The following is a 6,000-nucleotide window of genomic DNA, read 5'->3' as shown; positions in this document are numbered from 1 at the left end:
ATCAGGCTCTTGATAACAAGACTAACAGACATAGAAAGGCAAGAGATTTTGGCTGCTGCACAAAAAAAATGTTTGCCCCTAAATTTCCATCTTAACAATACCTTTGATCTACAACCAAAATACCTGTCCTTCTTAGAGTGCCCCTTTGAAAGGAGGGCTTTGACATTAGCCCGATGCAAAGTGTTGCCTTCTAATGACCTACTTGGTAGGTTTAGAAATGCCCCAAAGGAAGAACGATTTTGCAGTTGTGGCCTCAGAGAGGTAGACTCTCTTCCACACATTGTTCTGCATTGTGCTTTTAACCAGGTGCTCAGAGACCAGTATCTCCCCTCATTGTCAGGAAACAAAAAAGGTCTCTCTGAGATCACCTCTTTACAACTTTTGCTGGCAGGTGAATTTGAATTTGAGACCCTTCCAGTTGCTAAATTTCTACATTTGAACAACTTGAAGTGGGCTAAGTTGCTGGTTCTAAGCAACTTGGATAACTGTGTAAGCAAACTGGTGTGTTTTAACCCTTATTTCTTATCTCTCTTTTAATATATACCTTCATACATGACTGTTTGGAGATATTAGTTGTAAAACTATATGCCTAATAAAGGTTTGTTGTAGGTTGTATGTACTATGTTTGGTAGCTTAATCTAACAATATATGCATACAGAGCTTGGCTTCTGGTTAGTTCTTCCACAAGAACTCTTCTAGTTAATATCTGTATTCTTCCTGCCAGGGAGATGAAGGCTCAACAAGAGAGATCTCCAGTTGTGTGATTTTTTTTTTTTTTGGCAACTCAGGGAAACAACGATTGTCCAGTCAGCAGGGGAGGATAGCCCTTGCTTTCCCGATAGCAGAACAGCACCGGAGCATAGGGAGACAGCACAAGAAGCAGGCGATTCCAAACAGAGCCAAAGAAGCAGACACAGGCTTGTTTGTTGCAGAAGCATGTATTGGTAAAAGGAGCAGGCAGAAGATTAGTCAGGGATACAGCAGGTCACAGTCACAAGAAAGCAGTCCAAAATCAGTATACAAACCAGCAGCACAGCACACAGAAACTCCACCACAACAACCCACACCCAGGAGTCTGTGCTTGCCCCATGTATGCTGGGGCCAGCCAATCAGAGTAGGGCAACCTCATAGTCACAAGACAGTCTTGTGACCCACTCTGATTGGCTGTCCAGTGGTGCATTGCACCATTCCTCCATAGCCTACCTGACTCAGTACTCATCTCTCCCCAAGTCACGTGACTCCCACCTGCATCAGGCACAGTTGATTGGATCAGCTGTGCTGTCTTGTTGATTGCTTCACACCAGGCCCAGATATCAGGACCTCCTGCCACATCCTGGCTAATAACAATCTCAAGCCTGGGATGCCAAAAATCTGACAATGATCACCAAAATTGATCACAACATCATCCAGTCAAACCTGCAACAAGCTCAACATTTCCTCTGCCATCCAGAAGAGCTCTTGGTTCATAACTGTTAACTGTTGGTTACCAGCTTCACTCCCATCCCATGAAATTGTATGTCCAAATTCATTTTCTAGCCTGCCTAGGATCAGGATGGACTCAGGCACTGCTTGGCCTTGGTTTTACTTTGCCAGGTAATGTTGTTGGCTGCGTATATTCTTTTTCTACTGACTCCTGTCAAACATTTACCCAACCAGGAAGGATCTGCCTGGCTGTAAACCACAGGAATACACCAAGATCCACTGCAGTGGGTGAGTCCTAAATCCAAAGGAACAGACTACCATTTCCAACAATGAGGAAAAGAAGACTTAGGCTTACATTGCATAGTCTAGATCAGAGGTACTCAATCTGTGTGTCCCACCTCCTTAGGGAGGCGTGGCTAGCCTCCAGCGGAATTGCCAGGCATCTAGGGGAGAGAGGCTGCTCTGCTCTGCTGACTTGCTGCTTTTCTGCAGCTGTGAACGAGGTGGGTGGGGCAGTGTGAGGGTGGGGGGAGGTGGGAGAGAAGGCTGGCTTGGATAGGTGCCTCATCTGAGCATGGAGCTCTCTCCATGTGCAACCTTGCCCCAAGGACTACATTTCCCAGTGTGCCCCTCACCTGCACATCCTGGGATTGGTCAAGGCTGGAGGAGAGAAGAGTGCGGAGGTGCTGCATCTCTTCAGCACTGGGGGGCTCCTGGCAGGCTTCAAAGCGGGAGGGAAGAGTAAGTCCTCCACTTGGGGAGCCCAGCCTGCTCTTAGTGTCCAAATGCCCCAGCCTGCATTCCTCCGTCTTGCCTGGGGGAACAGGGGTGGCATCTGCATGTTGGGTGTATGTGTGTGAGCAGCCCCCATCTACTTTGGGGCGAGTTATAATCTTGCTGGGTGTGGCTGCAATCCTTTCCACACTTTCCTAGGAGTAAGCCCCATTGACTCAAATGGGGCTTACTTCTGAGTAGACCTAGATAGGCTTGGGGTCTGTGTCAGCTTAACCCAGGATCCTCACCTTTGTCTTTTTCCTCGCCCTTTGAAAAAGAAAAAAAGCCACTCTTGATGGCTTTGTTTCCAAAAATTGATTAAAAATTAAAATCCCCATTCCTTTTTATCCATTCCCCCTTTTCCTCCTGCCTCCTTTTGTGTGTGTGTGTGTGGGGGGGGGGTTACTCTGTTGGCTGCTATTGTAAGACAAAAGGCACAATCCTAACCAGGTGTACTCAGAAGTAAATCCTAATTTGTTCAATGGGGCTTACTCTCAGGTAAGTGTGGTTAGGATTGCAGCCTCAGAGTGCTGGCAGCCTTGTTTCTAGCGTATAACACCCTCACCCCCATTTTGGGGGTAACTGAGGCGAGGTGTTGTAATGGGGAGCCGTGGCCAATGGCCACAAGGATCAGGGGAGGAGCAAGCCAGAAAAGTTTGAGAACCACTGGGCTAATCCATTCAACGAAGCAGTGCTGGCGGCTGTTGGGAGCTTACACTGAGTCCTCCCAGACAGAACTCCATCCGAACAGCCAGCTTCTCTCAGGCTGCCTGAGGAACAGTCTCCCTCTGGGGCAGTGGGTCAATAGCTACTGGGATCCTTTTTCCCCTTTCCTGCAAGAAGTTCATAGTCAAAGAGATGGCAAAGAATGTCGCCACAGAACACAGCATGCCTTAATGGCAGAACACAATGTGGTTGCATGTCAGTGCGCATGGGTTGGAGTAGTCACCTTAAACCATAACACAGTCGACAAAATTTTGCAGGATTTTGATCATCAGGGCTGACAAGTTCCTTCTGAGCCTACTCTTTGAAACGTTTGGAATGACTTGACTTCATGTTTATGGACACCACGTGCAGTTGTTTTACAGTCTGTTTTTCAGATGGACATTTGATTAGGGGAACAGGGATCGTGTCATGTAAAGTGGGTTCATGTGAAATATGTGCGTACCCAGTGGGACTGTTCTGCTCTGTTCATCCATCTTGACAGAGTGTGTGCAGGCTGTGTGCCTCTGACATGGTAACTGTTATCTGTGAAGCTGGATTTCAGCAATCCAGATTAAGAAAGCAGCAGTTAGAGTCAAACAACACAATCCATCAGGCTCAGCCTCTGTTTGAAATATGCGCACCATGACACAGATGGTCCTTTCAACCTGAGCGCAGCCTGTGATAAGAGGATACCTGGGCAAAGAGGCACCTTATAAAGTGCTGTCCTTGTATATTTAGCAGGGAGAGCACAACTACCTGTCTTCAGTCCTGCGGGGGGTCTTTTCCAGTGGCTGATGCTGGTGTCTCTTTTCTTAAAGGTTGTGCGCCCTTTGGGAACAGGGAACCTTCTGATTTATTTTGCAATCTGATCCACTTTGTGAATGGCCATTGTTGAAAAGCACTATAACTGTACTGAATAACGACGACAACAAGAATAATGCCAGACACTGCAGGATGGTAAGAAGCACCAGCAGGCAGCCTCACCACCAGCACCCTCAATTAGTACAGATGAGTACATTTGCATTTTCTGCCCAGTGTTTTCAAACTCAAAAGCATCTTTTTCCCGTACAAGGAGAGGTGTGTTTAAAAGAGCAGAAGAATCTGCTCCCGCTTTGGGAAGGTGATGCTGTTGTCAAATCACTGCACTGATAGTGTTATGGATTCCTACGTTGCTTCCCATGACCAGCTGACTCTGCAATCTCTTTGCTAAGAAATGGTAATAATTTCAAAGAAAATCAGGATATTCACAGTACACCCCTGAGTTTTCCGGCGCCCGCTGGAGCAGCAGTGCCAAAGCAGCCACCACTATATCCAAAGGGCACTGGGAAGCCTCCCGGAGTCTCCTCGGGGGAAGAGGACTTTGGAATGGGGCTTCTCCAGTCTGTGCCAGCTATTTTGCTGATGCAGGCTTCAGAGTCTCCACGTCGGGCTTTTCAGCCCAACACGGAGTTCAGAGTATGGTAGAACAATGCTTCACCATTCTCACCCCCTGCCTGGTCCCTCCCTCCAACTTACCCTTGTTCTGCCCTTTCCCCACCACCTCCTGGCGGTTTCACTCACCCCAGGCAGCAGTGCATCCTCCTCCTGCTGGTGCTGGGCCAGATGCCTGACTGGTACTGGCTTGGTACCAGTGCTTCCTACTCACTGGGCGCTGTAGACGAGATTTACGGCACATTTATAGCACAGGGTGCCAGCGCTAGGATTTAGCACCAGTACTGGGTGAATTTAGGATTGGGCCCCCAGTCTGCAGGGAAATGAACTGTCAGTCTAGTACAGGGGTGTCCAAAGTTTTTGGCAAGAGGGCCACATCATCTCTCTGACATTGTGTTGGGGGCCGGGCAAAAAAAAAGGAATTAATTTACATTGAAAATTTGAATAAATTTACATAAGTTTACATAAATGAATATATTAAAGATGAACTTATATGAATGAATGGCCTTGCACAAAGCAAGGCTGGCCTTTCCTTTGCTGCCACTGCTGCCTCACAGAAGTGAAACAGCAAGCAGTGGAGGGAGCCCTCATCCCACAGCTCACGCGAGAGGTCAAACAGTCACCCTCATGCTGAGAGCAGTTGCATTGGGCCAGCGTGGGCTCCAACAAATCTCAGGAGGGCCAGAGACTCATTGGAGACTGGGGGCTTCCTGAGGGCCGCATTGAGAGGCCTCGAGGGCCACGAGTGGCCCCAGGGCTGGGGTTTGGGCACCCTTGGTCTAGTACATATATCTAGAAACATCTTTGTGAACACCATCCATGGCATTTTCCATCGTTCTCATTGCAGCCAGAAGTAGAACTAGAAAAACTAAGAATTACTTATATGAAAGCATTCTGATTTGAAAAAGGAACAGTCTTCTGCCACCAGATTCCAGAAGAAACATGGGCAAAGATGTCACAGGAATTATCTATAAGGAATTATCTAGATTATACAAGGTAAGCCTAAGTCTTCTTCTCCTCATTGTTGGAGATGGTAGTCTGTTCCTTTGGATTTAGGACTCACCCACTGCAGTGGATCTTGGTGTAGTCCTGTGGTTTACAGCCAGGCAGATCCTTCCTGGTTGGGTAAATGTTTGACAGGAGTCATTAGAAAAAGAATATATGCAGCCAACAACATTACCTGGCAAAGTAAAACCAAGGCCAAGCAGTGCCTGAGTCCATCCTGATCCTAGGCAGGCTAGAAACTAATTCTGACATATGGTTTCATGGGATGGGAGTGAAGCTGGTAACAGTTAACAGCTGTGAACCAAGAGCTCTTCTGGATGGCAAAGGAAATGTCCAACTTGTTGCACATTTGACTGGATGACGTTGTGATCAATTTTGGTAATCACTGTTTCCGAGTTGCTGAAAAACGACATCACACAACTGGAGATCTCTCTTGTTGAGCCTTCATCTCCCTGACAGGAAGGATATAGATTCTAACACGACGAGTTATTGTAGAAGAGCTAACCAGAAGCCAAGCTCTATATGCAAATATTGTTGGATTAAGCTACCGAACACAGTATATAACAAATACAAGAAAAAGGCTGCTCAGGAGACCTCTGAGTGTGTGTAAATTAAGAACATAAGAACAGCCCCACTGGATCAGGCTATAGGCCCATCTAGTCA

The sequence above is a fragment of the Tiliqua scincoides genome, chromosome 2 (assembly GCF_035046505.1).
Source record: "Tiliqua scincoides isolate rTilSci1 chromosome 2, rTilSci1.hap2, whole genome shotgun sequence".
Taxonomy (NCBI): Eukaryota; Metazoa; Chordata; class Lepidosauria; order Squamata; family Scincidae; genus Tiliqua; species Tiliqua scincoides.
This window is presented reverse-complemented; position numbering follows the sequence as displayed.